This window comes from Phascolarctos cinereus, unplaced genomic scaffold (assembly GCF_003287225.1).
Source record: "Phascolarctos cinereus isolate Bilbo 61053 unplaced genomic scaffold, phaCin_HiC Scaffold_4;HRSCAF=312, whole genome shotgun sequence".
Lineage (NCBI taxonomy): Eukaryota > Metazoa > Chordata > Mammalia > Diprotodontia > Phascolarctidae > Phascolarctos > Phascolarctos cinereus.
Genome location: NW_027555847.1, coordinates 299,240,552 through 299,251,833, shown reverse-complemented (window position 1 = coordinate 299,251,833; position 11,282 = coordinate 299,240,552).

Genomic DNA, 11,282 nt, shown 5'->3' with positions numbered 1-11,282 from the left:
TAGTCGCCATAAGTTAGGACCACTTTTTTCCATCTGCTACATAGTTGTAACTGGCAACATCTTTAAAAACACCTGACTCAGCAACAGCTATGGCTTTTATTGCATTGACGTCTGAGGGAGAAAGGGATTCCATTCATAGTCAGTAAGACCATAGGGTAAGGGAGGAGGGCATGAAGGCATACTTCCCCTATACCCCCAAGGACATGTGGCCTCTAGTGAGCCTAGATACTTGGCCTTTTTGTTTGTTCTTTTCTATTCTGGGTAAAGGAAGTAGAGTCTCCACTCTGGCCTAAAGTTCAAGCCATAAGGATCTAAGCACCCAGGAATCCAGGCCAGATTTTGCAGCCAGTCCAGCAGCAATGTGCTGAGGAACAAGAGTTCCTAGTGCGCCAGCCCAGCAGAAGTTAGCACCCACCACTGGCTTTGGACATGAAATTGACAGAACTAATGCTGTGCAGGAACTGAGCTAAATTGTGAGCTAAACTCCTCAGACTAAAAGGGTATGGGATGGAAATTTGAGGGATTTCTCTGTTTGTTCTTGATATATCTTTGAAGCAAATATCTCTTTGTAAGATATAATCCAATGTTAATTGGTTAAATGAAACTGAAGAGCTTAGTCACTAAGCCCCTAAGATCAGATGAACACCACTGGGAGGACCTTAGCCAGAGGCAGAGAAAAGAGACTCTTCAAACCACTCAACATATTAAAGAATCCTATGGTAGTAAAATGTAACAAGCTAGGTCTGAGAGAGTGAGGCCAGAGTAAACAATGTCTTATATGTACATATACACATGGATACACGCATGCATGTGTGTACATATATCAAACATATGTATTCATATGCACACATACATGCATGTATACACACACACACATATGATCAGAGACTTGATTTTAATCAATGTCAGGAACTCCTAGTGAAGAAACTCCCTCTACCAAGGCAAATCAGAAATTACTCTGTAATTTATAGCCCTAAAGAGCTGACTAGGGCCCTGAAAGTTAGGAGACTTGCCCAGGGTGGCACAGTCAGTATGAGTCAGAGGTTGGACATGAACCTAGGTCTTCCTGATTGTGAGACTAGCTCTTTATCCACTGTCATGCTGTATATAATACATACTGAAAAAAACTTTGTTGATTCTCAAAAGGCAGTTGAGTATTAAAATCAATTGTATAAATAATAGTAGAAGACCTACAGTGTGCAGTGCCTATCTCATAATAAACATTTAGTTTTTAATTTAATTGAAATGCTAAGCTAAGACACAGTTTTTGGCCTAAAGAAACAATTCAAATTTTGGATCCTTACTTAGCAATATAGGCTCACTCCAATGACTGCTAATTCACTGGGCTGTCTGATGATGAACTGAGATCCAAGTGTGTTCACTAAATTAGCATATTGTATTAGATCCCAGTATTTTGCATTATACTGCATTATAATTACTTGTACCCTCCATTTTCACTCCAGCACTTCATGGTGATGACTGAGCTCTTAAAGGCACTGCCAGTAGGACACAAGCTGTGGCAGGATTTATTAGTTGGGAAAGGCTTCAAATACAAATCCAGAATCATGTCTGTCATCTGAGAACTTACCTAGTAAAGTTTTGAGAGACTGATCACCAAGAGCTTGGCCACCAGTTGATTAAGTTTTATGCAGCCACAAGTAATTCCTGAGGATACTCTAAAATGTAAAGGGATTGAGATGTGAGTACCCATGCTGATAAAATTTTTGTGTGTGCCATATCCCTCTACTAGGCTATTGGGTACATGCAGGCAGGAGCCATGTCTTATCTAATCATTATATCTTCCCTAACACTTAGTACAGTGCTCTAATTTTTTTTTAACCAAATCTGTGATTTCATTGTTGTATGGAATTCCTAGTGATAAAACTTTTTCTACCACCAAATATTGTGCAATTTAAAGTTTTAGAGAGATGTCTAGGGTATTAAAAGGTTAAGTGACTTGCCTAGGATTATAGAACAAGTATGTCCAAGGCCAAACTTGAACTCAGGTCCTCCTGACCCGGAGGCCAATACATACATACCAGGCTACTCATTGGCTGAGGATAGAGTAGACATCTTAAAATGTTTGTTGAATTCATTAAACATTCAATTCAACATTTACTATGATTGAATGAATAAATAACTTTTAACTTCTGTGTTTTATGTTTATGTATTTTTATCTCCTTATTGGAGATGTTAAAATATCAAAACATCTTTTGTTGAGCCTGGAAAAGTGCTGTTATTTTCCTGACATTAGTTGCTAAATGTTAGCTGTAACATACATTAGGAGGACTCTCTGACTTAAGCATCTGGGACAAGGCAAAAGGCATAAAAATGGTAACAGGAGAATCAGGCCCAAAGTTTGTAAACTGGGTGTGTGCTGTTCTTTAGAATGGATGTTATTTGACTCTCGAATTCCTCAAATTTAAAAGTCTGTTAAATGAATTGTCATTCTCTCATTTGCATCCTCAATGTTTATTAATTTAACACAGCTAGAGCATTATGCTATTGTCCAATTGGTAGTTCCTGTTTAAACAGCATTTCCATTCAACTTTGCAAAAAAAAAAGTTTGAAATCGATGGACACTTTGGCTGTTGCTTCAGTTTTTATATCAGCATAATATAGTATAGTATTGAAAGTGGATTAAGAAGTAGAGTCAATGGTATAAGAATAACATAAGGTGAAAAGTCAGAGAATTGTGTTCTCTATCAACAGGGAAAATAGCCATCCTTATAGATGGAATTCAAATTCTATGGAGGAACACAAGTAAATAATAAGAGAATGGAACAGTATTAGAGAGAGAGAGAGAGAGAAAGAGAGAGAGAGAGAGAGAGAGAGAGAGAGAGAGAGAGAGAGAGAGAGAAATAGGATATAGATAGTATAGAGCTTAAGTAAATAATAATGATAATAATAATGGAATATTAATAATAGAATGGATACTATATATGGTATATGTGTATGTCTATAATATATGTCTATACCACATCTATAGTATACATATGCTATACATATACAGTGCAAACTATAGTATACAAATATACTATATAGACATATACTAAATATGGATATATGCTATGTGTATATATACTCTAGCATATATTATATATACATAAACTATATATAGAAATGTACACATCCATATTATTAATACAGTATAATGCTATCATCATTATTATTAAGTATTAATATAGTATTATAAATACTATAGTATTAATGTATATCATTTACTCTAATAAATAATAATTATAGAATGGAATAATATATTTAACTTCTCAGTTTTATTTTATACATATATATACATGTGTGCATGTATGTGTGTGTGTGTGTGTGTGCGTGTGTGTACACACCCCTGTATAGTTAGCTAACCTCTCATAGCTTTGGTTTCTCCATCAGTAAAAAAAGGATTAGTAGCATATGTACTATTTATATCAGAGGGTTTGTTATAAACATAATATAATATATAATATACTATATCTGTATATGTTATATACAGATATATACTATAATATATGCTTAAATATTATACTATATATTCCATAATTTAATATATGTAGAATGATATCAAAGATCTCTTTCATCATTAACATTGTATGATTCCATAAAACTGAAGTTACTTAGATCATCTTATTTCTTTCCAATTTGTATCCAGTTTGTATTTTGGTTATGATCAACAAAATTAATGTTATATCGTAAGGAACAGAGACTAGACCTGTAATTTTCCTAGTATAGGGAACCCCCTGGAAATCAGTTTCCCTCCTACCAATGCATCTACTCTGCAACTTACAATCTTAGAAAGTTTCCCGGAGCACTGAAAATGGCCTACCCAGGGTCAGAATACTAAGGAGTGTCAGAGGCAGGACTTGAACCGGTCTTCCTAACTCTACGGTCCAAACAATTGGCCCAAGTCCCAGCAGGCTATGTGACCTTGCCTTTACTTTGTTATTGCTCCTGTAGGAGCAGCAATGTGAGGTAGCAAAGGCCTAGTAGAAGATCACTGGATTTTCGGTCAGAGGGCCTAGGGTTGAATGCCTGTTCTACCACTCCCTCACTGCTTGATCTTTGGCAAATCTTGGTTTCTAGAAGACCTCCCTTTCAGCTCTAAGTCTGTGAGCCTAAGTAAGAGAACTGTCGTACCTGAAGTGCAGAAATATTTTAAACTGGTTTAACAGCCTGTGGTACCAGGACCCCGTCCTTTTGGGATGGGAGCTAGGGAGAGAGAGGATAGATTGTCTTTTATTAATTACTGTATATGGAAGGGATTTTCTATTATAAAACTGCATTGGAGGGGAATTCTATTAAAGCACTCTCCTGGGAAGAAGGAACAAGAAATGATTCATTAACGGGAGAATACTGGGAAATGAGTGGAGTAGGCAGCTTGCTCAGGGAAATGTTCTACATGTCCATTGGTCCTCGGACATGTCAGTTATCAGAGAATCATAGAAATATAGAGGTATAAGGGGGCCTTGGAGATGATCTAATCTAGTACTTCTCAAAGTGGGTCCATGTAGTCCTGGGGGTCCACAAAGTGAAAACTTTTTTTCATAATAAAACTAAGGCCTTTTTTTACCTATTAAAATACTTCTCCTTTTTCCAGCTACATATCTGTGTGAGGCTGGATTTTCTTTAGATACTTCAACAAAAATAACCCATCTCAACAGATTGAATGCAGAAACAGATATGAGAATTCAACCGTCTTCTATTAAGCCAGGCATTAAAAAGATTTGCAAAAATATGTAAAACAATGCCCTTTGATAATGACAGCTTTTGAGAGTTATCATATCCATGTATAATCTCCATGCCACTTCAGGCAATGTTCATGTCCAAATGACAGACTGCACCTGAAGCTGCATCTCAGTGACCATTCAGAAGCAGTTGTGCTTAAGCCTCTACAAAGTCAGGCACTTTGCTTCTCCATGCTATATATGAAACTTTGCCACTGTCCTTTCATCTCTATCCTCCTTCTTTCTGAAGACTTAATTAGCCACAGCCTGATAAAACATTTAGCTATCTTTTCTGCTAATGAGCAATATAATGGCCCTCAGGTCTACGTGATCTCTATCTGTATTTTATAGTTTACAGCAGACAAAAAGTTATTAGGACAATCAATAGCTCAGAACCCCCAGTTAACGAAAATTCCTAACATTCATACAGGTTTAGCTGGCTGCACAAATTTCAGTTTTTATTTGACTCTAGCTAACCCCTGGTCTCTTTACCTTTGAGGCAAAAAATGAAGATAAAGGAAATGTTTAGAAAAGAAAAAAATGAGTAGAACACATTACAGTATCTATTACTGGACAGTCATGGGAGAGGAAGTTAGGGAAAGAGCAGATCTTTTGGGAGGACCTTCCCTAAGTTCTTGAAGCAGTGGGCATAACTAACAGTTTCATTCTCAGTCATCTGTTAAGAGATGTTTTCAGGGTCCAATAGTCTACTTAGATGTCTTCCTTCTCTGCCATAGCTGCACCTTCCTCTCTGCTTCTGATTCTTTCCATATCAGCTTGTCAAGTTCAGGTCAAGGCAGGGGAGTATCTCCACGGCTCTTGCCATTCCTGAGCTCTTATAAGTCCTTGATACTTTCTGTAACTCTTTTGTTACAGACTGTGTAATTCCCTTTAACAGTGCCCAGATGAGCATCTCCTAACAGAAAGGGGATGAACTCAAGATGCAAAATGAGGCATATACATTTTTGGACATGGCCAATGTGGGAATTCGTTTTGCTTGACTATGAATATTTGTTATGAGGGTTTTTCAAATGGGGGTAGGAAAGTAGGATTGGGGGCAAGATGGGGGGAAGAATTCCCACATAAGGCTCAAGCCTGGCTACCTGCTCAAAACTCTCAAAAATCCCAAATCACTTTTAGAGCTGAGAGGGAATGTTTGTCTTTCTGAGCTACAAATCCCAGGATGCCAGTTCATTCTTAAACCCCTATTACACTTGTATTTACTTTCTTGTGTATTTAGGAACCTCTGCCACATTCAAGCTCCTATACAACCTGTTCAGATGCAGAATCTAGTCAACTACTACTTAATTTTTTTTTCCTTTAAATGTCCCTTGTACAAATAGAAGTAATTATGTGATCGCATAGCCATGCAGGACATTTACTTAAAATTGGACACATTAAGAAGTTCTGATAATCAAGTGGCAGTCTCACCACCCATTTCCCAAACTACAACTTCCCAATCTTCCACAGAGTATTGGTTGTGACTCCTCTCAGCTCTGCTTCATGAAAAAACATATCAACCTGTTACTGTAAGCGAGTCGAACAAGAAAAACAGATTTGCAAATCTATTCTCTTGCTATTATTCCCTGCCATGCAGTAACATATGGGAGAGTAAAAAGGTCTTTTCAGCTTGTCCCATTACTGAACCCAGTAGCCTGATCATCTGAAAGACACTATATTGAATCTACAACGTATTACAGTTTTGCAACCATGGTTTCCAAGAATAACAGTATATCTGTTAGTAATGGCAGGCATCCTGATAGCCTGGAACTACTACTCAGTGAACAAGAAGGTATAGAAAAAAGAGCACTAGCTTTGTAATCGAAAGATGTGAGGGCAAATCTCAGCCCTTCTGCTACTTACCTCCTGTGTAGTTTGAATTCTCTTAGTGTCAGTTTCCTTAATTGTATGTATATGTTCTCTAACGTCCCTTTCAGCCCTAAGTCTTATGATTTATAATACCCAAAACTGAACAACTCAACTTCAGAAAATGGCCATTTTCTGAAGTTTAAAAGGATTAGCTGAAGTGGATATTGTACATAATAACTTTCTGAAACTGTGCCGAGGGCACAATTCAGCTGAGGTGGTAGGGAAATGATAAATAAATGCAGCAATGCAGAGGACAGTCCTATGAGAGGTGCAGCACGTGGAACTATGAAGCAAGGTATGAGGCTATTGACCACCATGGGTAGGAAGAACTCTACCCTCAGACGCCAGAAGCCTTGGACAAAGCCCTACTGGCCTTGTTCTAGTTATGGCTATGGTATTGTACATAAATGCAGCATTTTCTCAGTCCTTAGCTGTCTCTGATATCTTTCTGCTAATCTCTCTTGTTAAAATACCAGAAGCTTCTATTAGGTAGGGAGTTACACTGCTGCCCTGAAAATGTGACTTCCAAGTTTGTCTCTTGGGGTCCTTTTAGCCTCTGAACCCCCAAGCTGTAGAATATAGCAGCACTACACATATGGCTGTATGACATAAAAAAATCAAAAAGAATTAAAATTAATTTTGTTTTCTGAATCTTTTGAGAATTTCACAACATTCCATAAGATAATTGGAGATACCCTGAAGGCTCCCAAAATCAAGGCTGGGAATCTCTGCACAAAAGTCATATAAAATTTGTATCTAGAGGTATCTAAGTAGAGACCTTTGGGTAGCAGATGCAGGGACTGAATAGTGCCTACTTTTCTGTTCAGGGAAATGCGCATAATTTGAAAAGAGGGCTCCAGAAATCCTTTTTTATTTTGGTAAAACATGGTTTTTCTTTATGTTTGCTGCCCCTTTTGGTCAATGAAGCTTTATGCCTTCATCTTTGTTGCCTAACATTCCCACACACACACATTAAAGGGGTCACAATGTGGCAGGTGATCTGTATCTCTTCTACATTAAAAAGAAAGAAAGAAAAATAACTCCCAAGTCAAAGTTTCAAAGTTCCTATTTGCACACACATCTAAAGAACTGTCACTATTGGCAGGTGGCTTTCAAAGCCTAATCAAAGAATATTCAAGACTACTCCCTCATGATTCTTTTGGGGCTCTATGGTTATAGCTCATGATCTCCAGTGGAAGCAGCTTCCCAGTCCTCTTTATCTCTCTTTGATTACACAGGACCTGTGTTACCCACAGGAAAAGCTAAAGTTAAAACTTGTAGCTAAAGCTTGCCTTTGAAATGAGGGGTGATCCAGTATATAACCTGAGGTCTGTTTGAGAACCTAATTGTGGCTCCAATGTAATACTGAAGATACCCAGTCTCTTCCTGTCTACATTGCTACTTTGGATTCTCAGTGATCATCAAATCAAGTTAATTCAAAGACTATCAGTGTATAACATAGATTAAATTCTGAGGTGTTCAAGCACCTAAGAGATGAAAGTTATTAATTTTTAAAATATCTTCTGATTTTTCTCCCCATGAACCCCAGGCATTTGTCATTCTTCAGTTCAATTTAATTCAACTAACTATCATAGAACCAAAATGTCTGAAGAGCAATCAGCACAGATGCAGAGGATTAGCAAAGGCACAGGTGGGCAAAGTCCATATGAGAGCTACCTGTAGACCACTGATCCCTGGGCATCCCAAAACATTTATGCCTCCTGCTTTTACCTTCCTCCCATTTCTTGTCTTATTTCCTGGAATTCTGTCATTGGAAAACCCTGCACATGACCTGTTTCCCCTCCAGACAGCTGTCCTTGGTATATATGATAGCTGGCATGACATCTCCCTTATTGAACTGTATTATCACCCCTGGTCCTCAACAAGAGCTTACATGCTTCCCTCCTTTCAGCCCTACCAAACACTACAGTTCCTAAGACCACATTCTCTAGAGAGCTCCTAAGGGAGTCTCTCCCTGAAGCATTGCAGTAACAAAATGCTGGGCTCTAAGCCAGGATGAAATGTCTCCTAATGGATGCCACCAACCTCTGCCTGCAACTGGCAGACCCCCAAGGAAAAAAAAGACTGGTTCCAACTACTGTTGGAACATGCTTTCCAACCTCAGGCAAGTGGTTCTGGCCACCAGAAAGATTTTCTGACCAATAGGAAGAATTGCCTGGGCTCTTTGCCAAAGTCAAACTGCTTCCAGCTCTGTCCCTGTTGAATTCCCCCATAAGTAATCTGAAGTAATCCTGATAAACTCTTACCAATCAAGATCTAACCCACAATGGATGCCAATGGTAATAAGAGAGAGCCCCCTGCTGGATGCATTTGAGAATTTTGTTTTTGTAATTAAGGGAAATCTGTAGTGGCTGGGCTCAGGCTAAGACTGCCAAAGGACAGATGTGGAATCTTAGACAATGGTAGGATTCATTCCTCCAACACTTCCCATACAGTAAATCAGTGCTTAGCTTGGAACATGTATTTCTAATGGATTAATTTGTCAAGAGACTTATGGACATGATTATGGGTGTATTCAAGAAGGCCACAGCCAAATTTACTCTTATAAGTGGAATCTCCACATTAACTGTTGATTTCGGGATCACTCTGCCAAGCCCAGTTTGTCATTCTCACAGCCCTGACCTCAGAAAGATTACCATGACTAACTGGAATGGGGCATGATAGAAGATTCTGCATTGTGGCCTGGTAAGAAATGAAGAGAGGGCTGGCCTCTCTAAATTGAGCTTCTGTGAAGGGCCATAGGTTCTGAGGGTACCTACAAGGTGTGAATTCCAGGGCTGAAGTGGCCTTCCTGGATAAAAAGTTTTCTAGGGACATAATGGACTCTGGATTACAGTAAGGTAACTACTGACCAAGGAATTAGGGAAGGCTTCATCATCCTTTCCACATTACATGCCAAGCATCATGGCATAATAGAAAGATGAAAAATGATAACGGATCTAGAATCAGGAAGAAGAGGATTCTAATTCTACTTCCATCACTGACTAGCTGGGTGATTATGGACCTTCTGAGCTTCAGTTACCTTGGCTGTAAAATTGAAATAATATCTACATTACAAGGTGGGTTGTTAGAATCAAATAAGATAACATATGTAATAATAATGACAGCTAACATTTATATGATGCCTACTATGTACCAGGCACTGAGCTAAGTGCTTTACAATTATTATCTCATTTGACCCTTGCAACAGCCCTAAGCAGGTGTGATATATTACCCCCATGAGACAAACAGCAGTTAAGTGGCTTGCCCAGGATCACACAGCCAATAACTGTCTGAGGTGGGATTTGAACTCAGGTCTTCTTGACTCCAAGCCCAGCATTTTATCCACTGTGCCACTATGCTATGTTCCCAAATGAAGAAATTCAAACTATCAATAGCCATATTTTTTTAAATGCTCCAAATCATCAATAAATAAAATAAATGAAAATTAAAGCAACTCTTAGGTTCTACCTCACTCCCATACAACTAGCAACATTTACAAAAAAGAGAAATGACAAATGTTGGAGTGGCTACAGGAAAACAGGCACATTAATGCACTTTCAGTGAGCAGTGAATTGATGCAGCCATTCTAGAAAGCAATATTTAACTATGCTCAAAAAGTTATTAAAATATGCATAAACTTTGACCCAGAGATACAACTACTAGGTCTATACTTCAAAGAGATCAAAGGAAGAGGAAAAAGACCTACATGCACAAAAAATATTTACAGCAGCTCCTTTTTTGTGGTAGCAAAGAACTGGAACTAAGGAAGCACCCATCAAGTGGCAGAATGGCTGAATAAAATTTGATATACAAATGTATTTGGAATACTATTGTGCCATACGAAATGATAAAGGGGAAGATTTCAGAGAAACTGGGAACATTTGTATGATCAGATGCAGAGTAAAGTAAGCAGAATCAGAAGAACAATTTATGCAGTGAAGAACTCTGATCAATGCAAAGACCATGCAAGATTACAGAGGACTGATGGCAAAGCTGATTCTAGGAATTTCCTTTTGCTTGACAATGAATATTTGTTACAAGGGTTTTGTTTTCCTTTTTCTTTTTTTTTCTAAAGGTAGAAAATGCTTGTTAATTTTTTTAATTCAATTTAATAATAAATACATAGACTGCATCACTTTTTCTTTGTATCCTTTACAATTCATATCACCATCCCAGCAGTAATCCCAAGAAAAGCTGGAAGCCTGCCCAGGAAGGCCTACAAATGACTTCGGAAATCACCAAAGTTATAAAAATACTTCTATCATCAGACTCTTGACAAACCAGCAACTAGGTATGGCCATCATCCAGGAAGGCCAGTAGCAGCCCATCGTCACAGGATTTGGATGACTGGCACATCAGCCTCTTCCAACAGAAGGACAAGGCATAATTTCAGTGGTCTTTTGAATAAAGTTCCCTAACAAGATGCAAATCCACCTGATTTTCCAGCAGTCAGTGCTACATAAGGCTAAGACCCTCATCTGGAACATTGTGTTCAGCTGTGGGAGCCACAGTTTGTAAATAACAATGATAAGCTAGGTTTCCAGAGGCAAACCCATTATCCAGAATTCACAACAGAAGTGCTGCTCTAGTGTGTTTGGTTCTTTCCATGACTTGGCCATCAGCCTGAGGGAATGACCTGGTAGAAAGGTAATAATAATAATAGCTGATACTTAGCTAAGTACATCTACACCC